The following is a 24,243-nucleotide window of genomic DNA, read 5'->3' on the forward strand; positions in this document are numbered from 1 at the left end:
GACTAAAGAAGTGGCACTTTGCATGTTAAAGAACAGAATAAAGTTAAAACTTTCCAAAAATTGATTTAAAAGACCTTTAAAAAAAGTTCCTCAACAACACATTGAAACTAAGTGAAGAAGTAACCTGGCAGTGAAAATTTCTTAGTAAAGAAACAAAGACAGGATGTCTACTATGAAACAGGCCTGGAAACTTCACACAACCTGCATGGAATCAAAAGTAACAGCTTCCTGAGCATGAGTTGAGGAAACCAGATAATACTGCCATAGATTTCTGCAAGAAAAGGCAGATTAAATTATACACCTAGTTGCAAACATAGCTTTAATGAATTCTCGTATTACTGTGCCTACTTCACCTCTAGGCAATACAGACATTTAAACTCCATAATCTGTACTTCTAAAGCAGACAGAAAGAGAGCAGGACGTATTCTGAGATACAGGAGAGCAAACATAATACCTGCCTTTAGAGTTGGAAGTGAGGGGAGAAAAGCCAAAAGTAATTAGCCCTACTACAATCAGTAACATGCAGGATTTCAGAGAAAGAGTCAGAAGGAAATACCAAAGTCAATGGTAACAGATTAGTTTTTTACAAATGACAAGAGAATTCTGGATCTCTCATCTGGACCTAAAAACAGCTGCATTAAAAAAAAATAACAAAGCTGGCAATAATCTTATTTAGTAGAAGAATTGCAAAGTGACTAAGTAGCTGGCCACAGAAAACGATAAAAAAATATCAGGCTGGACACAGATCATGGGAAAAGGTTGCCAGGAATTATCTTGGGGCTAGTTTTATTTTATAGTCCTACTAGCAGCAAGGGAATGAAGGTATCAAACCATACTGAGGCACCCCTGATGCATCAAACAACTAGAACACCAGGTGAGAGGAACCACATGAACAGAAGCAGTACCAAGAAACACAGTTCATCACTCCTGAAGGCAAGGTCAGGACCCAAGGAGTAAGACAAGGAGAAATTTTTCTGACATCTGGAACAACCGAGGAAGAAAAGGTACAAACATATATGAACTGACTACACATTCGCTCCATCACCAGTTTGACGAAAGACTGTAAAGAGAAAAAACCTACACTTGACAAAGTAAGACATCTCCTACAAAGACATATAGGGAAACGTTAAAAAAGTCATTGCATATGGCCCTGCCAGCATTTAAACTAATCAGGAAACGAAACATGTCACTCAAAATACACCTGAGATCAATGCAAGATCATGCAAGATTAACAGCAGAATACTGTCCTGAAGTGAATACCATGAGCATATGCAGTCAGCCCCATCACAAGATTTTCTGCATCTCTTCAAGTCTAAATGCAAGTTTCCTAAAATGACTGGGGGAAAGGAAGAGTCTCCCCACATGAACAAAGCAAAAAGTTAACCAGTTGACAAAGACTCAGAGGGAATGCAGATGCTCTTATAAACACTGAGATAGTTTCAGACAGGTGTACAAAGTAGTCGTGGATACATTTAGCCAAAATCCTGGAATAAAAGTTTTAGTCAAAGCAGGGAAGTTTTGAAACAGTTTGTTAATGAGACACTTTGGGGTAAAGCTCTGACTATTTTATGCTTGGCCACTTTACAAATAGGGATATACAAATGTACTGACTGCAACAACTATTGAACATAAGCATCTAGGAACTCTTCCAGTCCTGTGACGTATCAGTACAGCCTCTTTCAGCAGGAAGCCTTTACATACCACTTACCAATGTTACTATTGCTGATTTAATCTGGGCTGCAAACTGACACTGCTTTAATACCCTAAAGTTTCCATTCATAAGAAGAAATTATTTCAGCTTTACTCACTTGAATGCATTTCTTTTGTGAATAATGCTTTGTTGGGTTTTTTGAAGGCATATTAATTTCAAAAAGTGGCAGATCAAGTCTGCTGTACTCTTCAGAATCTAAGTTTAGGCTACCAGAGATAAGTAGCTTCTACTACATCAGTTCCAACAATGGAATTTGTTGATGTTTTCTTCTTGACTTCATGTTAACACTTTGCATGTCCATGCCTTCCCAAAGATGATGACTGCAGTTTTCCGAGTTCTGGGCCTCAGATACACAGAAACGAGAGTTTCAGAGCCGCCACTGCCCGGAGGAATCAGGGAGATCAGAACAGTTTTCTTCAATTCCCTTCTTCAACAACCCCAATCCAAGCAAAAGTCTAGCCAATCTATGCCGCGTGATTTTTGCTTGCACGCCTCCATTTCACAAAACATTCTTGCATGCAAATGCTCCAGTGGTGTTCACAAACAGGGCTGAACACTTTCCTAAGGTCACTTGCTTGTATTTGCTCAGAACACCCCCCATGATTTTCAAGGGTCAAAAACCCACAAGAAAGTAAAAGAAACAGTTTGGTCAACCAGAATAAGAAGCGAGAATTAAAGTTAAGTACACTGATAAAAAAAAAATCTGATCTACCGCCCTCTATACTTACATTCCTTACCAAATACCACCCTTCCTCTCAACTGTAGGTGCATTAGGGTGGGCTAATATAGAAGGTATGGTTTTATTGATGAAGTAATGCCTAACAGATGCACAGGCTACAGATTTTAAGTAACCCACTGCAAGGTTGATCAAGTGGCAATGCACTTGCAGACTGTTAAGCAATAACATTAAGAATGAAAATCCCTCAAGAATTCAAGTTCTGCAGGATTTGAGTGCTGGGAGACAGGCCATAGCAAGAAAAGCATTACACCTTTCTCATAGTCAAGAGACAAGCTTTTGTTTTTTTAGATTAGAACATAAGATTCACTTCATAGCAAGCAAAGATGATCATTTTGCAGAAGGGCTCTGCAGACTGAACTGCTATTTCATAGTTTGAGAAAATCAGAACTCTCAAACCAGAACAACTCTCCTCCTGCGCCAAACAGAGGGTGTGTTTATGCTATCATTCTAGTCACATTAATGTACATAATACGAGCTCATCTGGCAAGGAACATTTGTTAGTTCAATGTGAACTGTCATTATCTCTGGATTATCAAGACTGAAATGGCATCTACAGATAGGAAGAAAAACACGGATGTTATCAAATGCTGAGCCATACCTCTAATATGGTCAGAGGAGGTGGAGCTGGTCTGACACTGAAGGGAAAGAGTGGTTTTGGTAGGAGGCTTGCCAGGCTGGTCAAGAAAGTTTCAAACTAGATGTGTTAGGGGAGGGGGGCATCATTCTATCCCAACACACCCAGTCTGTTGCCAGCACCTATAATAAATGCTTGGAGCAATGTAGAGATATTCCAGCCGCTCCAGCCAATGAGCCACCTTCATTTAGAGCTCGGCTGAGATACCTCTACACAAATGCCCATAGCATGGGGAACAAACAAGAGGAATTAGAGATGTGTGCACGTCTACGGGGGTATGATATAACAGGCATTGCAGAAACATGGTGGGATGGCTCCCATGATGGAGTGTTGGAATGGCAGGTTACAGGCTTTTTAGAAATGACAGGCCTGGCAGGCGGGGAGAGGGAGTTGCACTTTATGTTAGGGATAGGCTGAAGAGTACAGAACTCTGTTTGGGGACAGGTGAGCACTCAACAGAGAGTCTGTGGGTCAGGGTTAAAGGGAGAACAGCTATGGGAGAAATTACTGTGGGGATCTGTTACAGACCGCCTGATCAAGAGGATTCTGTGGATGAAGAGCTCTATAGACAGGAACAGCCTCATGCTCACAGGCCCTTGTCCTCAGGGGGGACTTCAACCACCCTGATATCTGTTGGAAGGATGGTACACCCCAGCACAAGCAATCCAGGAGGTTCCTCGATTGTGTGGAAGACACCTTCCTTCTGCAAGTAATAGAGGAGCCGACAAGGAGAGGTGCCATGCTTGACCTCGTGCTCACCAACAGGGAAGGGCTGGTTGGAAACGTGATGGTCCAGGGCAGCCTTGGATGCAGCAATCATGAGATGGTCAAATTTGAGATCCTCAGGACAGTGAGAAGAGCGTGCAGCAAGCTCATGGCCCCGGACTTCAGGAGAGCAGAGTTTGGGCTCTTCAGGAACCTGCTTAGTAAGGTTCCATGGGATATAGCCCTAGAGAGCAGGGGGGGCCAAGACTCTTGGTTGATGTTCGAGGATCACCTGCCACAAGCTCAGGAGTGTTGCATCCCAACTAGAAGGAAGCGCAGCAGGAGGGTCAGGAGACCTCCTTGAATGGATAAGGAGCTCCTGAGGAAACTTTGAAGGAAAAAAGAGGCTTATAGAAGGTGGAAGGAAGGACAGGTGGCCTGGGAAGAATACAGGGATGTTGTCCGGGAAGCTAGGGACCAGGTTAGGAAAGCCAAGGCCCAGTTAGAATTAAACTTGGCTAAGGATGTGAAAGATAACAGGAAGGGATTCTATAGTTACATTGCAAATAAAAGACAGACTAGGGACAACATCGGCCCCCTCAGGAAGCTCTCAGGAGAACTGGCTACACAGGATTTGGAGAAGGCTGAGGTTCTGAATGACTTTTTTGCCTCCGTCTTCACTGGCAAAGGCTCTGACCGCATCACCCAAGTCTTGGAAGGTAGATGTAGGGACTGTGAGAATGAAGACCTTAGGCCCACTGTAGGAGAGGAACTGGTTTGAGACCATCTTAAGAACCTGAATATGCACAAGTCCATGGGACCTGATGAAATCCATCCGCGGGTCCTGAAGGAGCTGGCAAATGAAGTTGCTAAGCCACTGGCCATCATATTTGAAAAATCATGGCAGTCAGCTGAAGTTCCTGACAACTGGAAAAAGGGAAATATAACCCCCATTTTCAAGAAGGGGAAAATGGATGACCCGGGGAATTACAGACCAGTCAGTCTCACCTCTGTGCCTGGCAAAATCTTGGAGCAGGTTCTCCTGGAAGACATGCTAAGGCACATGATAATCAACGAGGTGCTTGGTGACAGCCAGCATGGCTTCACTAAGGGGAAATCCTGCCTGACCAATTTGGTGGCCTTCTGTGACGGAGCTATGGAACTGATGGATAGGGGCAAAGCAGTTGATGTCATCTACCTGGACTTGTGTAAAGCATTCAACACTGTCCCACACAACATCCTTGTCTCTAAATTGGAGAGACATCAATTTGATGGATGGACCACTCGGTGGGTAAAAGAACTGGATGGATGGCTGCACACAAAGAGTTGTGGTCAATGGCTCAATGTCCAGCTGGAGACCAGTAATGGGTGGTGTCCCTCAGGGATCAGTGGTGGGACCGGTCTTGTTCAACATCTTTGTCAGTGACATGGACAGTGGGATTGAGTGCGCCCTCAGCAAGTTTGCCGATGACACCAAGCTGTGTGGTTCGGTTGATATGCTGGGGGGGAATGAATGCCATCCAGAGGGACCCAGACATGCTTGTGAGGTGGGCTGATGCCAACCTTATGAAGCTTAACCATGACAAGTGCAAGGCCCTGCACCTGGGTCAGAGCAATCCCAGGCACAGCTACAGGTTGGGCAGAGAAGAGATTCAGAGCAGCCCTGCGGAGAAGGACTTGGGGGCGTTGGTTGATGAGAAAATGAACATGGGCAGGCAGTGTGCGCTCACAGCCCAGAAAGCCAACCGTATCCTGGGCTGCATCAAAAGGAGCGTGACCAGCAGGTCAAAGGAGGTGATCCTGCCCCTCTACTCTGCTCTCGTGAGACCCCTCTTGGAGTATTGTGTGCAGTTCTGGTGTCCTCAACATAAAAAGGACATGGAACCATTGGAACAAGTCCAGAGGAGGGCCAGGGGACTGGAGCACCTCCCATATGAAGACAGGCTGAGAAAGTTGGAGCTGTTCAGCCTGGAGAAGAGAAGGCTGCGTGAAGACCTCATAGCAGCCTTCCAGTAACTGAAGGGGGCCTATAGGGATGCCGGAGAGGGACTCTTCATTAGAGACTGCAGTGATAGGACAAGGGGTAATGGGTTAAAACTTAAACAGGGGAAGTTTAGATTGGATATAAGGAAGAAGTTCTTTACTGTAAGGGTGGTGAGGCACTGGAATGGGTTGACCAAGGAAGTTGTGAATGCTCCATCCTTGGCAGTGTTCAAGGCCAGGATGGACAGAGCCTTGGGTGGCATGGTTCAGTGTGAGGTGTCCCTGCCCATGGCGCGGGGGGGGGGGGGGGAACTAGATGATCTTAAGGTCCTTTCTAACCCTAACTATTCTATGATTCTATGATACCACGGTTTCCTAAGGCTCATCAGTAGGAAGCAGTCATCTCCATACACAAGCCCCAAAAATGTTTCCTGAAGTGAGAACACTGTCACTTCATGATACTGAAATGCAGCCACTGTTCTTTCACTGAATTACTATGAAATTAAAGAAGCCAATTATTTAAAGAGATGGCTGACAATACAGCTAGAAACAGGAAGTTGCACCTTCCGTGCTCATTTTATCAAGCTAATCAATTAGGACTAAAAGCAGATTACTGAAGTCTGGTAGATGAAAACAGTAACTTTGCATGCATTTTAAAATACCCAATAATGCCCCATTACTTGAAATTTGATCTTTTATAATGTGAGATTGTCACCAGTAAGGGACCATCAGTACACCAGCATTTGTATGCATGTAACATGGCAGAAGAAACTGACCTTATGTACTTTTTTATTCCTACAATAAAAGAAAAAAAAAAGTAAATAAATGCAACGAGCCACCCTCATCAAACACGACATTTTGTGCAAGTCTGACAATACTTTTTTTCCTCCTTTTTCTCTGAAAAGCAAACAAACAAAACCCCACAAGAAAATAAACAGTAAGCCTCATCTACCAAAGTAACATCCCAGCAACGGCTCTACTATTGATTTTCAAGTAGAAGTGTTGATCCTGTCAAACTTCAAAGAGTACAGTACAATATAGTATTATACATAGGAATACAAGCTGTGAAACGAAGTGTATGTGCATGTGTGTGCACATAAGCCTATGATTCAGCCATCCTGTGGAAAGCTTTAACATCTCTAAACCTGAAATGAAATTCCATATTGAATGAAACATGATTTCAGTGGTGCATTTTTATTCTTACTCTAAGAAAAGGAATGTTAAAAAGATTGCTTCAACAAAACAAACCGGACACAAGGTAAAAGTCAAAAACTTTATCCACAACAGCAATTCTCTACCTAAGTTAAGTTCTCCCTTCCCTATAATTTGACATTTTCTAACCACGGAGAGATATCTAGTAAGTGAGCCTTAGTTCTATAAGGTTTATAAGTTCATTATAATGCCCTTCTGGTTTCAATGCCTCACAGATAAGAAAGGTAGATTTGGAGGACAGTAACAAATCTGCAAACAAACTCAGAGATACAACTTTTATTTTTTGTTAAACAGGAAAGAATGAATGGGTTTGATGCTTCCTGGATTTCAACAGCTGTGGCAGTAGTGTAAAGCTTTGAATTGGTACTTCCTAGCTAGGTCACTTACTGAAAAAAACAGCAGCACCATTCAGTTAAGGAAGACATGAATCAGTCAGACAACACTCTGGCACGATATTTTGCTCAACATCCAAAGTTTACATTTCATTTCAGATCTGTTTTTTTGAATGCACGGTTAATAATAACACAGTAAAACCACCCCTCATACTGAGGTCAGGAATTTAAATCCCAGTGTGTCTCAGCGCATCTTAGCAGTGGTACAGATACCACAGTGGTAGGCAAATGAAATGAAAGTCCACACCACATCTTAGCTGTCCATCATTTTACTCAATAAATAATGTTTATTGATTCTAGTAAGGGTACCATAGTGAATTCACTTTTTAAAACAGCTTTTAAAAAGCTTTCCTGCCAAAACATGACAAAGTCCTGTAGACCAACATTCTTTTCCTTCCATTGTTTGGCCTTAATCAGAAAACAAACAAGAAATATCAAATCTTCTTCCTAAACATGGTTGTTACTGTAGTTCAATTACAGGACTCAATTTCGCCTAGATTATACCTCTTCATATACAAATTGCTTGTTATCTGACCTTAGTATTGGCAAATTAGATAGCCCCATTAGTTCTAGTTCTCTTTTATGTCTATAAGTCAAATTCTGTCAAACACAACCAATCCTCCATAATAAGCCTATTCCAACAATGATGCACCCTGTTGTATGAAAGGTGGCTGCTTACTGATGCAGTTAATACCCAGACAAGACTGGAGAGAAACACCAGGCTGGCTTTTCCAAAATTACTTATAGATCTAACAGAGTCTGAGGAGCAAAGCTGCACTCCATTAAACTTCAAAATACATTACCAGAATTATCACAGAATGGCTGAAGTTGGAAGGGACCTCTGCAGGTCACCTGGTCCATCCACTCTGCTCAGGCAGGGACACCTGCCCAGGACCATGTCCAGACAGTTTCTGAATATCTCCAAGGAGAGAGTTTCCACAAGATCTCCAGGCAATCTGTGCCAGTGCTCAATCATGCTCACAGTGAGAAAAGTAATTCCTTATGTTCAGAGGGAACCTCCTGTGTTTCAGGGTCCACTGCCTCTGGCACTGCCCTGTTACACATCTTAACAAATGACAAAACCATTATCAGAATGTTATCTTTAAAGGAAACTAAAAATGGCCGTTTTAAGCAATTTAACTAACCGTATTAACAATAACGACAAGTAAGATGCAGTTCTGAGAAGTTTCCAAGACACAGCAGCACCAGGCTAGAAGACAGAGCTTATTAACCACTCTTACTAGCAAAACCACCCCCAAAAATTAAGGAGAATTTTTGTCTTCAGGCATAGTCTTTGTAACACCTTTTGCTTGTTATTTTTGCTTTTTTATTCCAGTACTGTTTACTTAAAAAGCAAAAGACTTGTAATCTTTCAGCAATAATGCCAGCTCCAAATAGTCAGTGTGTGCTAGGCAGCCCACTTCTTTTGAGGTGGTGAGATCACTGCTAAAAAAAAATATGGACTAGCAAGTTCTTGGAACATCTGCTATCTAAATGGCTGCATAGCTCCCAAGAACTAAGAGGTCATGTGCCACTGAGCTGCACAGACACAGATACATCCAACTGCAGGTGGGAAATCCCACACAGTTACCAGACTGTAGAAAGATCTCTCAGCAAGTACTAGGCTGCCTGCCTTTGGCAAGCAGCAAGGTAACAGGGAGTGAAGCTGAAAAAGCCACCACAAACTCCTACCACAGTCATCTTAACAAGCTAGCAAAGACTCAGTAGCCCATATCATTCAGAACCAGCTTCATCAGCTCCCCCGTATGCAATCACTAACAGGTCTTCAGGATCCCCGTTGCTACTGATGATACACTTTGCTATTTTAAAGTTTTCAGGCAGTACTACAGAAGAGTAACAGACACTCACTGCTTCTTTTTAAGATACACAAAATAGTGACCGAAACACATTCACGGTGAAACTTCTTCCCTCCTCCTCCCCTACATTGTAAGTTGCACTTAAATTCACAGTTTACGCTGTCAAAGCTTTGTCTATGGAATCTCAGCACTTGTGTTTGTTACAAGCAAGGGATATAGAGAAACAACAGAACCATTCACTCTCCTTCAGAATACAGTATTTTATAAGACTATTAAATAAGTTTCTTTTCTAGCAATACAGTTGCGGCCAGCATAGTCCCAGGTGCCAGCATGAGCAAGATGTGTAATGCATCAAGTTCAGGGGAGACGCTGCTATTGTGCCTCGCAGCCTGAGGAAGCAGCAGAACCCTTCTGACAATGAAACTTACCACGGCTGGTTTCAAAGCTATGTGTTGTCACTGCGGACAGAACAGCAAAAGTCCTGTGAAAATAAGAACTGGACATTTCACTTGGGGAACTAAGAGTACAAATAAACTCTATCCCTCTTCAAGGCTATTTTTCCAGCCACCCTGGAAAAGCAATTATCTCTGAAGAGAACGAGACTCTTTTTAATGCAAGTGGTTGGCAAGACGGAAGGAAGTGGTGCCCAAAATCTGTATCCTACTCCACTCGTATGAAAACCTGAAGGGCAGGACTTAACTTTCTGTAACAAGCAGAATTAACAATGACATAGATAGGCTTGTACACTGAGAAGCATAAAGTCTCCTGCGCACACAGTTCTCTTGGTGATTGACAAGCTGCTTAGAAATTGTCTCTTCTGTGGTTTCAGCTACACTTCAGGAAGAAACAAAGTTAACATGTAAGGCAAATGGGGTATACCCACACAGTCCTTCTTTATTGGAACCGAGCTTCATTAATTTTCACCAGCAGCTATATGAAAATGGAACAGACTGAAGTCAGAACAGTAACAATGCATACACTGTGAATAGGAAAAGCCTCCAGAATCACAAGAAAAAGTGGCATTAAGTCTGATCTAAAAGTCACCTAATTTATCGGCATAACAGATAAGAGATGGCACTTGTGACAATAGACTTTTTGCAGTATCATCACAAGTGTTGATAACAAAATTGGCAGAAATTAAGATGAGGAAAGAGTATATATAAACTACATTCATCCAGGGAAACATTTAAAACTTCTACCCTAGAAACATTAATCAGAGGATACAATAAATGGCCAGAAAGCTTCAGGTTTTCCTAATGGCAACAAAAAGTCATTACTGAAATCCAACAGGTATTTCAGTAAACACGGAATAGTTATCAACACTGGTACAAACAAGGATTGGTTTCTCACCTTTACTATTTTGTATTGCTACCACCTCTGTTCGAAGAATAGAGTTCTTTGAACAAGCAATGCATGACACCTGCAGCACCACATAGTACCTTTTCTTTTGCTGTGATTATTTTTCAGGTTTCACCTCAGCCAACATGCAGGCAGAATCTGAAGCCATCACTTTAAAAGCTGCTATTATGGAAAGACGAATCAAGAAAAAAAAACTCCTTAATACCACATCTACGCATTACATTGGAAGGCAGAAAATAAGGGAGTTGTGTTTGCACACCCATATTAACATGAGTGTCAAAGAAAACATCCAGAAAGAAATAATTAAGTGTTGGCATGGCGGCAGCTGTGTTTGCCAACCTAAACAGGATTCAGCCATCAAAACCCCACAACTTAAAGACTAAAGAGGGACTCTTCAGTTCAAATACTTGTAATTTAGCAACTGGACTTTAAAGTGGTAAATCTAGAAACACAGATACATACCCACCTCTTGGTCAGACAAGGAACACAGAGCTTGTCTAATACGCTATTCAGTGAGTTCAAAGGAAGGATTTTTCAAGTTCAGTCTAAATTGTAAAAAAACTGAAAACCAGTGCACAGAGCTGCATAAAGAATCATAACTACAGCCTTCCTTCTGTGACTTACCAGATGCTATTAGGCAGCCTCTATCTTTATCTCAGTCTGTCTTACAGCCAGATATACAATTGCTAAGTTTGGAGATCTCTCGAGCTAGAAACTCATAGCAATTCTTAATGTACTGCTTCGGCTTAGTGCTTAGAGTTCAGTGAAAGTCAGTTCTCACCCTTTTAACTTCCTCCTGTTGCACATAACAGGGATTCCTGTCAAGTCACGCTTATCAGTACTTCCCACAGAAAAAGATTCAAGAGCCATATCTAGAACAGCTTCAGCCAAATTCTGTCAATCATCAGCAAACAGGCATTGCAAAAATTGCTCAGCACCTGCTACATGAAAAGCGGCTCAACTCTATGTCTTTACATTCGTGGTTAGCATCACAGAGTGCCCAGACACGGAAATAGGATTAAGCACTTCCATGCTCAGCGCTACACACCAACACGTGACTTCTACCCTGAGGAGCTTGCACTGAGTCAGCGCTGCTCTGGCACACCAGGCAGGCAGAAGCTGAGCTGCACTGGGCTGAACTGGCCGAATACATTTCTCTGTCTCAGCTAGTGCTCAGTAAGAGTACTTGCTGCTTTTACTAACAAGGCAGGTACCAGAATTGCTATTGAACCCATATTTAAAAAAAAAACAACTCTGATCATTTAACAATTATCTCAGTTGAGATACCTGAATACAGAAAATCATAAAGAATCTGTGCAAGTTTTGTGTTTTCCTCCTCTGCTGAGACTGTCCTCAAATTTATTTTTATTTCAAGCAACTTGCAACAATGTGCCATAAGTTTCATATCAACAGAGCTCCAAAACCACTACTGCAACACTGTGCTAATTCATGTCATAACTTCATATATAATAGAATCTGCTATTTCTGAACATATGCACTACATGAAAGTCACAAGCAGCTTCAAGAACTTCGCATGAGCAACAGGCTAGAACAGATTGAAAGGAGGAGGAGTTATGGATATCCTGCCTCTCAGGATCAGACTCACAGCTGTGCTTTTCTTAGCTATTATGCTTCCAATTTTACCTAGATTGTCATTTCATTAGCATCAACGCCCATATCACTCGACCTTGAAGGCAGGCAGCAAACTTTGCTCTAAGGTAATTAACATTGAGGGTATATGTTTTACATTAGCAGAATAAGGACAAGTACCCACAACAGGACAGAATGTTAAATACACAAAACCTCCTTGTCCTTTGGATAAACGACAAACTAGAGCAATGTAACATGTGCTTTGAGGCATAATATTCAAGAATTTACATACTTGTACCACAACTGACAGCTTCACAAAACCAAAACTAGTCACCCAAATTATACTGCTTGAACACAACCACAAACGCACAAGACAGACATGCAAATCTCAAAGAGCAGAGCCAGGTAAATTTTGTAACAGAAACATCAGTCCCAGTCTGGGGAGCTGTTTGCCAGAACTCACAATATCTGCAACCTATTATCTGAAACTTGATACAGGAAAAGGCAATTAGATTCTCCTAGAAGTTTCTTCAGCTACCTTAGTAGTGGTGTACCACAGTGTCTATCCCTCAGCCTTTTACCAGCAAAACTCTGAGCCTTTGGTGAGTCAAATCGTAACTGAAATCAATTGAGACTGACTTCAGTAAGATCAAAATATGCTGATATAAATACTATGCTGCTTCTCACATGTAAAAGTACCTCATGTCTGCACAGTCACATATTCTGCTGCCTCATTCATCACTGCATCTTTTTAAAAGGCACATTACAGCAACTAAGATTTAAGCCTAAAACATATTAGCAATTCATATATGAGTTTCCTTTCAATGGGAAGGCTTTCCTCATTTTGTAGCTAAAAGCACTGTTTATAGCAACTGAAAACTCAATTTTTCAACAAGAAACCGTAAGATCCAAGACTGCCAGAGTAATGGCCTATTTCACTCTACTTCTACACAGCATGTAACAAGACCTTCAGAATGCAACAAATGAAGGAAAGGCTGTTAAGAGTGACATGCATCTGTTTATAACAGATGAGGCTTGAACTAGATCCAATATTCTTTACAATGGCATACACACAGCTACTAAAATAAATAAGGTTTTGTATAAAATACAGTATGCTGACATTTGTTAATGTGTCTGAGCAAGACACGCATGCAGTGTTGCAATAACTGAGTCTCACCATCACTTCCTGCCCTTAGTGAACATGCTAGTAATTTCAGTCTAACCACAACTGTTCAGTGCACACTCATACACAGAGAGCATCTCCAATCCCCAAAACAACCTAGATATTACAGAAAATGGTTAAGAGAGGAAACAAACAGGCTAAGACTGTGTGTAGGAAGGGGGATATCAGGGTAAAGAAAACAGAATAATGAACTGTGAATGCTATTCCTTTGGAAATAGACTAGGAGCCAAAGTAGAAAATATTTAGCTTAATCTATTGGAACTACACCCTAGGGAGTATTATTTCAGATCTGTTTTCCTTTTACATTTTCAATAATAAAAAACAAAGCTCACAGAAATTAAAATTGTTGTTATCTATGGCTTTACAGAAAAAGTACATGAAAATACCTGCTTTGAATACTGAAACCAGACTTACAAGCACTGCTGAAATTAGAGTGAAACATTCTGAACTCTACCATTAATCGATGAAAGTCAAGAGATGAAGCAACAATCAAGTGCTCCCTGTATCCCTTCTCAATAAAGTGCAGAAGGAAAAACACTACTACTGGCATTAGAGGCGCAGGACAAAAACGTAAGGCACACAAATCACCTTACAAGGCAAAGTAAATTTGTTAAACGCCCTTTTCTCCAGCCATTCCAGATAACCTCCCTCATAAAAATAAATCAGCAAGTGCCAGTGAACCGCACCAAGCAGCTCTCGAGTAATGGAGTATTTAAATGCTCGTAATGCCTAATTTGTCCTCAAATGAAAACTAAATCAACCTTGAAACTGAAGCGGCTAGCCTTAATTAACCTATTTTCTTAAAGATGTGCGAAAGGAAAGCAAATAACTAACTAAAACGGTGGCGTTTTTACTTTGCACGCACACAGAGAGCCACAGACTGAGACGAGAGCGACGGCTCTGCAAACATGCCCAACATTTCCCAAGTTACGCTTACAGACAGCTCCGTTCCCCAGAACACACAGAAAGGGGGGAAGCCCTGCCCTCGCCCCTTCCCTCCAGGAAAGCCACTTCTTGGTGCCAAGGGTACCACAGCTAATCTGGAATCCGCTCCGTCCCGGTGCCACACGGCGCACAGCGGGAGTCACACAAAGAGCGCGCAGCCCTCAGCAGCACCCTCCCGAAGCAGGAAAAGGTGTTTAAGTTGGCGGCAGCTCCTGAACAGCCGCGCGGGGCTGTAACCGGGCGGCAGGGACTCCAGACGGCCGCTGGAGGGGCTCTGCTGGAGGCGGGAGGGTAAGGCGCTGCAACGGCAACCGCCGCCAGCCCGCCCACGGCCCGGCCCGCAGTCGCCCTCGGCGCGAACCGAGCGAGAACGGTGCCTTCCGTGAGGTAAAAGGACACTTTACTCCCGTGCAGAACTAGCACCTCCGCGAGGGGAGGCACAACCGCCGCCAGCCCACCCGGGGGATACGCCCTGCCACGCCGCTTCCCACCTGAGCTCCTCACCGGCCGATCTACCGCCCGCCGGGCGCCTCCGCCATAGCCCCCGGGCAGCTGCGCCCTGCGGCCGGGAGGAAAGAGTCTGACGGCAGCGACAACTGCAACCATAAAGAGCCGCCCGCCCGCTCCACCTGCGCCGGCCCTGGCCGGGGCGCGCAAAGCAGCACCGCTCTCTGCTTCGCCTTCTGGGGAACGTCCACGAGCGGGGCTGGGGGCGGGACCGCCGCGCTTGATTGGCAGCAGCGCAGGCCAATGGGAAGCGCCTGCTCACCCTTTCCCCCCGCCCCCTGCATGCTAAGGAGGCGTTATTCCCGCCCGCCCGCCGGGCAGGGGGTGTGTCCATGACGTCACGGGCAGCGCCTGGCTGGCAGGTGGGGCGCGGTCACTGAGGTGAGGCGGAGCTCGCAGGGGGCCTGGAGCGGCTGGGGCGCGGCGCGGGGCGAGGTGCGGAGCTGTTCCCGTATTGTCCCCGCGGGAGCCTCGGGAGCGGGGGCTCCCTCAGCCGCTCCTGCCCGAGGGAGCGGTTTACCCTCCCCGTCGGGGCGAAGTGCGAGCGGCCGCCGCCGGAGAGGGCTTGTTGCGGAGTCGGCGGACCCGCAACGGCCTGAGGGGATCGGCGGGCGGGGAGCGCTCTCCTTGCCCTGCTTTGCGCGCCCCCTCGGGAAGGGCTCCCCAGTGGGAGAGGAACACCCCTTCCCGCCCCCTCGCTTCCTAAAATTAGCGTGTTCCTGCGAGTCTTATTTAAAAAGAAACGACTTGAATGACTTAATTGGATCCAAGCCGTTAGAAGCGCTCTGGACTGTTTCCACGAGCCCTTTAATGTGTGTGCTAAATCTTTCCAGAATCGTTCGTGCTTGTGAGGATGTAGACGGGATGTGACCTGGCACACAATTCGCACAGGTTTTATTTACAAAGTGTGATTTAATCCATACTTGGAAGAAAGGGATGGGGGTGGGAAGAACCACCCTGTTTTCTCTCCTCAGCCTCATGTGCCTAGAAATGATCAATTCCATTTGAGCCTTTCAGTTCCATTCAGAACTTGGTGCTTTTTTCACATGGAATGATTATGGGAAACAAACCCTTTTCAGCATGTATACCATTCATACTGCATTAGAAAAGAGCAGAAGCACTAGGAAAAACAAGCTGGAGTGACATCCCAAAGGTAGGGAGGGTATTAATGGATCAGAACTTGTGGTAGCATAATCCAGGAGTAAAGCTGTACATTCAATTTTAAATTAAATCTTACAGGGGGATGAGAGACATCAAGTTTGTTAAGAACACTGTGAAGCAGAGGTTTCCCAAACCATAGACACAAAAGAGACCCAAGCACCCTGAATGTCTCTTTCAGAGCTGGCCTAGGTGCTACTACAGCAGAGGGCTTCTATTGCCTTTGCTGCTGTCTGTAGCCATACAGCCTGCTGACAACTTACGGAGGTGCTGTTGACACAATTAAAACTCAAGTAATGATGTTTTGGTCAGCATCAAACAACAAAGTTAATGAAAGCTAACAGAAGCAGTTTTACTTCTGATTATATTGTTTAGTGTAGCTTCAGATTGCTGCTGTATGGGAATTCAGGCATTGCCCCGGGGTGTTTATCACAATAGCTTATAGCAATTCCTTAGGTTTCAGGTTTTATGGAAGTTTTAGGACAAAATTAACACTGTCCTTTTAAAGAGTGCGGTTGTTGAACTAAAGGCACCAAATAGCCTGCAGTAGCAAAAAGGAGTATGTAGGCAACTGGAATATGTTGATGGTACACGTTTATAGGGATCGCATGATATAATAACACACTGTTAGGTAAGAGTAGGTGTCCTATGCATGTATGGCCTGTTCCAGCTCCCACTGAAACCCAGCTCAGATGACCTCTTGATTTGGAAAGGAGCTGGGTGGTTCTGTGAGGATATACAGTCTCCAGGCCCTGCAACAAAAAAAGAAACAAAGCAGAAATGAAATTCACTTCAGTCCATAATCTCCATCTTGAATCCTGCTGTGTAGGTGTTACGTTGTTTGAGATTCCTGAAGTATTTAGGACACTTGCTGTTCCTGTGTTCATCACAGCAAAAAACACAGACTGAGCACATCTCTGGGCTACATGAAATTATTTCACTGGAGTTATATTAGGAAGGAGTTTGCCTTTCTGTGGATTTAGGGCTTTGTTTTCTTTTGTTCTGATCTTCTGTTAAACAGAAACAATGAAAATATATTGGAGTGCTGTCTTTTCCTGGGCTAAAGAAAAGTTTATAAATAAATTAATAAGCAGCCCTTTGAGCCCTTTTCTTTTTGTTAGAAAATCGACAGAAATAGTGACAGTCTGTTAACTGAGATGCCAAAATATAACATGGTTCTACACATCAGAGGAAATGTATAGGCAGAAAGCCTCTGTCTGAATATAGATTGCTGGTTTTCCTTCTTAATAGATCCATCAACACAAATCCATCCGGTTTATAATAGTAAAAGGAAGGTGGTTAGGGTGTTCCTCAGCACCATGCACTTAACCTTCGATTTATCCTTGCTCTTTGTTTTTTCTGTTCTGATTGATAGAGCCTTATGACACTGTAATCTTCCCAGAGCTATTAAGCAGAGGAACTCCATTCTGCATAATCCAACAGGTATTTTTTTAATTCAGTTTGCCTTTGATCTAATATAATTCAGACTTAAATTACATGGTCTGAATGAAAACTCTACCATTATGTGTGTCCTTTTAGCTTGCTCTTTACTGTGGTTTTGTAAAGGCAGTTCACAATAATGTTTCCAGTGCTGCAATGAAAGGGATTGTCTTTTGATTTCCAGGTTTTGTTTTAATTATGAGGTGAAAATAATTTCTGCATCTCTATTGAACTTGAAGACGTGCAATGATGTTTCATGTTTAAGTAATCTTGTTCTCATGTGAGTGAACAAGCTTCCATACCATGTATATGGACTAGACAAAGAAAAGCTCATTATGAAGTAGAAGTTATGTCTTGTGGTTTGAGCTGAACAACTAAGACAAATAAGACTTGAGAAGAGCTTCTACATTTACAGCAGAGGAATGTATCCTTGTGGCTGAGAAGGTATGAGCAGCAGGAGAACTGTATACATTACAAAGTTACTGGATTAATCTAGGTCTTTAGATGACTATGCACATACATCTTCAGTCTCGGGCAGGAGTTATCTGTCCTGAAATTCAGCAACATCTTTCCTTGTGCACCAAAATAAATCTGTCCTTGGTAGCTTTCTACTTTCCACCAGCCCTTCTCATCATGTCATTTCTGTCCTTATGCCAGTACCTTTTATTTCATTCTCAGTCACAGCTCAGAAGCCTTCTATACCATTGACAATGCTTTGGCAAATGTTGCTGTTGTCCTGTTGCATTTACAGGCTGGTATTATGTAAGCTGGCACTGTATTTCCTGTGTCTTTCTTGCTGGTATTTCTAAATGCTTGCCTATCTCCCTCATCTCCCCAGTCCCCTCTTCACATGGCCATAGTCACTGGGTCTTCTTCCGTGGCTTTTCTGGCTTCCCAGCTAGAATTAGCTGTTAAATGCCCTTTGGAGCTCTTCTGAATACCTCTGAGTTAAGTGTTTACTTCTGAAGTAAAGTCCGTCTCATATGTGAAAGCATCTCATATGTCGTGAAATTCATTCATTGTTAGAAATACTTGAGCAGTTTTGATTCTGTCATACATTTGTACAGTGATCAGAGCTCTACAGCTGTGGAGTAAAACAGATCTGCTTCCACAGCAGCCTTTACTCTTTTTCTCCTTACAAACTGCTTAACTGGCTGTAGTTATTCAGATGATAGTAGAGAGGGCATGCTTTCCGTGTTGGCAAAAAGATGTGTGGCCAGAAGTTAGTGAAAATGTGAATGAATATCCACCAGTTTGGTATTCAGCAAGGAATTACCCCTGTGAACCACAGTAAAGAAAGTAAGCAAACATTCCTTTCCTCATACCCAAATTGCTCTTCAAGAGAGTCCCTGTGCCAGAGAGTCAAAAGAAGTTTCCTCTTGCCCAAGCCTTACAAAGCAGAAGTAGGATGAACCAGGCTGCAAGCATTAATAAGATGCACAGATTTACTGTGGCTGCTATGACTGTCCATAGAGTATACCTGCTGGGTAACATGACACACGATCGCTTTACAGCCTCTTTCCACGGCACTGCTGATCCATCCTGGAAGGCACCAGTGAACTCCACAGTAGGATCTACGGACTTAGAAATAGCTGAATTCAAATGGTAATATTCACTGCTGGTAGTAAAAGTAGCTTTTTGCTGTTGGTTTGACTTGCATTTGTCTGTTCTGTTTAGCTCCAGGGAAACTGGGAGGGCCCAGTTGTATTGGGTCTAGCTCCCAGGCTTACTGTATTTGAGAGCCAACTCGTGAATGTCAAGTGGTGACCCTGTGGTGAATGAGCAAATCTAACATGCAGACTTCTAGAGAAAAAGGTAGTTAAGAATCACTAAGCTTCTTCTTTCACACAGACAAGGACACACTTCAAGTTGTAACTAATACTGACTTGGAAAGGAGAGGCACCTCCAAGGTTTTCAAGGTAAAATTATTCAGACTTTTTGATTTTTAAAAGTAGATTTTTTCTTGAAGAAAAGCAAAACAAACTGCCAATTGCAGATTCTGGGTTTGTCAGTCTTGAGCTGGTTTCATACAGGGCAGATGCTGTTTTATAACAGTTGTCCTCCTCCCCCTCATTGGTGACTATTACTCATTCTTCCAAGTATTCTGGGATTTTAGTATTTATCTAAAATGCAGTCAGATGGAAAAAAAATAGTCTCTTTTTTTTCCGTATTACTTGAAGCAGAAAATACCAGAATATATGGAAGTTTGCCATATTCAGAAAGCGTGTTTACAGAGATATGATACAGATCTCTGCAGAATCTGGCATCCAGACACTGTTCAGCTGGCAGAGAGTAATACAGCTATTAGGAAACGGTGTAATTCAGTGCACTGTGGGCCAGATTATCCTTCTGTACTGAAACAAGCCTGGTTATTCAGGTTGCTAGAGAGGGGTTTTCCCTGGAGCAGGAGAGACAGAAACCTGTGAGCCATAAAGGATTAGCAAAGATACTCCACACTCATGGGCATTTTGGCTTTCTAGAGTCTTAAGCAGCTGCAGATGGAAGACTTAATATACTGTCCATTCCAGCCAAAGTTTCTGCTTACTTCATGAGGCTCTCTGTGAAGCCCAGGCACACCTCTTGTGTTACTCTTTTTCCGTAACTATCACACACAGTGTGGAGCGCTTCAGGTCCAGAGGTTAGGTCCCTGCTCTCCATTTTCTCAGAGGAACTGCACGCAGATTCTTTAATCTTTGAAGACTGCCATGTTTTCTGCAGTGAAAATAGGATCCAGATTTTTCTTATTAGGGCTAGCTTTGGTATTATTTTCCTTTGAATAAACACAATAGGAAAAAATGTGGAAACATTAACGCACAAAAACTGCTGATGTCAAGTTATTTCATTCTTTCAGGACCGTGAAGGTAAGATAAGGCAGTGAATTTATATCTGGAAGGTATGTTCTGAAAGGCCATGGGATAGATGCCTTTGCATTTCAGTTCAAAGTAAAAATAAATTATATTGTTCAAACCTTGTAAATTGTACCTACAAGGTACATTTTCTACCAGCATGGGCAAAGTTTTCCATTGTGTGACCTTCTTTAAGTTGCTAATGCTTCATTTGGTGCATGTGATACTCAGCAAGCATCAATAATGGCAGTAACAAGTATGACCCTGACAACGTGTCCATGTCCAGCTGTAGACAATAAATTTATTAGCAGTAATTCCTAACTAGCGTTAGAATGAAAGAGCACAGAATCAACAATCTATGCACTCACTTTAAAGTCAGGCATCTGGCCTCCAACCAAAGAGCTGTTCCAGAGCCTTCGTGCTCCAGTGATCAGACAGTCTCCCAGTTGTCAGATCAGGCATAGTTACAGCCAGTTTGTGCCTATTGAAACTTTGCACCCGTGGACCTGCACTTCAGTAAAAAGTCAACGTCCCAGACCTGTCCACAGCCACAACTCTTAGATATATGAACTTAGGTCAGAATTTCTTTAGAGTAGAAAGCGTGACTGTTGCTGTGAATTAACTGTTCATTTTGCATCAAGAGATTTCTGACAGGGAAACTGTTGTTCAGTCTGGTTGCCAAGTTCCAGTGGGGAAGAGCTAAGCTAGGTAGGTTGAGTTCTGCTGATGCATAGCAGAAGTCTCTCCTCTTTCTGTACTGCATCCATCAATGTCATGGCCTGAGTTTTAAAGCAATTCAGAAGCATACTAGTAAAGCTTACTTCCTGTTTTCAGAAGTATGTGGCTTTACTTCCTGTCAGAAGACCTTATTTGACAGAAAAATACGCCTTCTCAGACATCACAACCCTGACTCCACACAAAACAAGTCACCTTTATTCAAAGTTGCACTACAGTTCCAGGCAGCTGTATCAGACAAGAAAGATCTAGCAGTATTGACATCAATGGAATAATCATCCTTCAACAAGCTTTGGGTCAGATGCCTTACATACTAGATCAAAATGTTGAGTGGCTGAGATTTTTCCCTTGGGTCTCAAAACAACCATGAGCATCCTGGCAGCTGTCAGAAGGACAGCCACCTTCCCCCACTGCTGCCCTGTGATAATTGAGGCAAAACAGGATAGCCGGTCTATTGCTCAATGCATCCTTTCACCTGTGCTGTTTTAAAATGGGTTTGCTGCTGAAGAATGAGTCTCTGTGGTTAAGAAAATTTTTACAATGATGAAGCAATGAAAGTCTTCATTGAACTCAAAGGTGATTGCAGAAAAAGAGGAACAAAAGTATTTATGACATTAGAGCCACAGTCTGACACAACTGACTGACAAAGTAAAATAGAGGAAAAGCAGACCTCCCACACAGCCTGCCTTGGGCAAACACAGAGAGGTCATTAGCAAAAGGCATGAAAGGAAGTTTACTCACCTGCAGCCCAGGTATAGCCAGTTCAACATGGTCACCTCAATCCACAGTCGCTTGGCACAGACTCAATTAACAGTGCCCTCAACCATGACAGAGTTGTGCAGCTGCCTTTCTACTTTCCTGCCTTCACAAGAGGTGTGGAAAAGGGATATCAATAGAGTTTTAAAGCCAGCCACTTTTAAAATCTCCTTTTGAATACAAATAGATGTGGATTTACTGGCTGTTAAGATTTTTAGTTTAATAAGTTCTTATTTTTTTAAAGGAATAAATAAAACAAACAATAAACCCCCCCACACCCCAAAACAGAAGCTGATGAAAAGTTAAGCAAATACTAGAGCAAAAATGTTGAGGTAATTGGTCTGTACACATTTGTAGGAACCAAGAGTGAACAAGTCTATATTAAAGCCTTTGGAAAAGGGGAAGTCCTCCATTCATAGCCTAAGAAGAAAAATATTTAGCAGAGACAGGGAGCTGTTTATGTACATTCATTATCACACACTAGTTAGTGTAATGGAATGGCAGGAAATTACTACCTGTGGGGAATTCAGGGGTTTATCTTGGCTTCTAGAAGTAATAAAAGCAAAAAACTCCTGGAGATGTCTCTGAAAAGATGGAATTAAATCACATTACATAACTGGGAGCAGGTGATGCAACAATGCCTAAGTGAGAGGTAAAATAAGAAGCAGCTGAATTCTGGAAAACCCATCCCACGAAATGAAAAACACACTTGGAATTAAATAGGCTCTTTATCGACTTCAAAGAGCTAAGGCAAGTGTTATGGCAAACATTTACTTTGCAGGGAGAAAACATAGTATTCACTCTTTAAAGTGAAACTCATGTTGATTTTGGATTCATAGGTTATAAAGTTTTAGCTCCGTTTTGAGGTAAAGAATTAAAGGTGCATTTCTGAGGCTGCTCCACGTGGGACTATTACAGGCTGGAAGCAAACAGTCATAACAGTAGGGGGAGAGAAGCAAGCAATATGCTTCCCTTGCACTGGCTTCAATAAGCGAAAATAAAGTCACTTGCTAATGGTGGGAAAAGTGTTTTCTAAGATTTATTTCAGTATTAAAATAGTGGCTAATGAAGGATGAGGGATGCAATTAATTCAGAGCCTTGAAACATTGTCAATAAAGTCTTTTCCAAAGAGGCTGTAAAGTAACTTGAGAATCAGAGGTGAAAGGTAAAGCTCTGTCGTGAGTTAAAAACCAGCTGAAAGAGAGACACTGCGAAGAGCTAGAATAAATTACTACCTCTTAAAATGGAAAAAGGTTAATAGCAGGATGCCCTGAGGACCCTGGCTGGAGCCAGTGTTCTGTATATTATTCAGAGTCTGGGAGGATGAACAGTCTGGTAGTAAAATTTGCTTGTGATACACGTTATTTGGGTTTGGCACAGTTTGGGAGGATTCTGAAGAATACCAGATGGATCTAATAAAGCTACTGTAAACATTTGGAAGTAACATAATTGTAAATGAAATACCAACAGAAAAAGTTCCAAGTCTTGTTGGAAAGAACATGGGCTGTGGCACACTTGTGTAAGGTGGGCTCTGAATGAACTGTAACCTTGAAGGGCAGCTCTAAGTGAACTGGCAAGACGACCATTAAAAAAGACCAGTAAAACTGCTGGTGTGATTACTGTCATCTCGAGACTGTTTGCAAATATGAACTGGCTTTGACAAATAGTTTCAGCAAGAAAAGACCCATAAATTTTTGAGGGCCAGATTAATAGAAGTGAAGTAACTGGAGCACTTGGCAAAGATGCTGGAGAACCAGTTCCACTTCCTTTCCTGTGAGGGAAGTGCATGTCTCATGGGGGAATGCCAGAGCTAACATAGCACAAGCTGTGCCAGAGGTTGCGGGTTGAGTGGTTTCATTTAGTCAGAGAAAAAAACCAAAAGAGAATGAATCCCTAACTTTGGCAGTGATATTCTCAGGAAGATGCAGTGCTTTAATGCCTCTACCTGATCTAGTATTTTTAATTAGTTGTATGTCAAAAAAACCCTTGATTCATTTTAGCTATCCCAGAAAATTCTACAGACAGGTGGTCAGGGCTCCCGCTTCATGCTTACTCACTGAAGAAGCAGGAACAGTAAATGCTAGAGGGTTTTCCTCTACTTCTCTTCTAAGCAAAACCTTCCTCTGAGGCTGACTGGAATATTTGTGTCAAATGAACCTGTGGTTTTCAGGGTTTTATTTTGGTATGGAGAAGATAGACCTCAGTCTTGTTTGTAACCAGTTTTTGTGTAAGTTGTCCAGTGTAGCTGTCAAATCAGTTTGTGGTGCTCAAGATGGAAGTGCACATTGACAGCTCATCCAAGACATCTGCCAAGTGCTCAGCAGATGTCAAAAAGTGAGTAAAGAATTAACATGTGTAAGAAGAAAATAGAAGGTGATAAATGAAATAGTAGGACACCATGCAGTGGTCTTCTGGTCTTAACTTTGTTAGTTAACAGAAGGTTGCTACAGGGAAGGTTTGAAGTTTAAAGGTATTTTTTCGAAGACAACCCACATGGCTTTCTTGTGCAGGTTTTTGCATTTCCACTCGCT

The 24,243-nt window shown here is 42.6% G+C and overlaps 1 protein-coding gene and 1 long non-coding RNA gene across 5 annotated transcripts in view; one reads left to right on the forward strand and one right to left on the reverse strand.

Moving 5' to 3' along the window:
* OSBPL3 (oxysterol binding protein like 3) overlaps positions 1-15,052 on the reverse strand; it is a 100,270-nt gene extending 85,218 nt beyond the window's left edge. Inside the window, exons 1-2 of one of the 4 annotated variants that reach the window (XM_062622559.1) lie at positions 14,775-15,052; positions 8,739-8,819 (exon numbers count right to left, since the gene is read on the reverse strand). The gene's annotated coding sequence lies outside the window, so the exon portion shown is untranslated. Of the gene's footprint in view, positions 1-8,738; positions 8,823-14,774 lie in introns of all 4 variants that reach the window. The other 3 variants (XM_062622557.1, XM_062622560.1, XM_062622558.1) reach the window with 3 other exon arrangements.
* A 739-nt stretch (positions 15,053-15,791) lies between these two features.
* LOC134165599 (uncharacterized) overlaps positions 15,792-24,243 on the forward strand; it is a 32,128-nt gene continuing 23,676 nt past the window's right edge. The window contains exon 1 of the long non-coding RNA XR_009965579.1: positions 15,792-15,939. This is a non-coding gene — a long non-coding RNA (uncharacterized LOC134165599). The remainder of the gene's footprint in view (positions 15,940-24,243) is intronic.

Source organism: Pezoporus occidentalis, unplaced genomic scaffold, assembly GCF_034315485.1.
Source record: "Pezoporus occidentalis ecotype Australia unplaced genomic scaffold, CSIRO_AGI_Poc_V1 ctg243, whole genome shotgun sequence".
Lineage (NCBI taxonomy): Eukaryota > Metazoa > Chordata > Aves > Psittaciformes > Psittacidae > Pezoporus > Pezoporus occidentalis.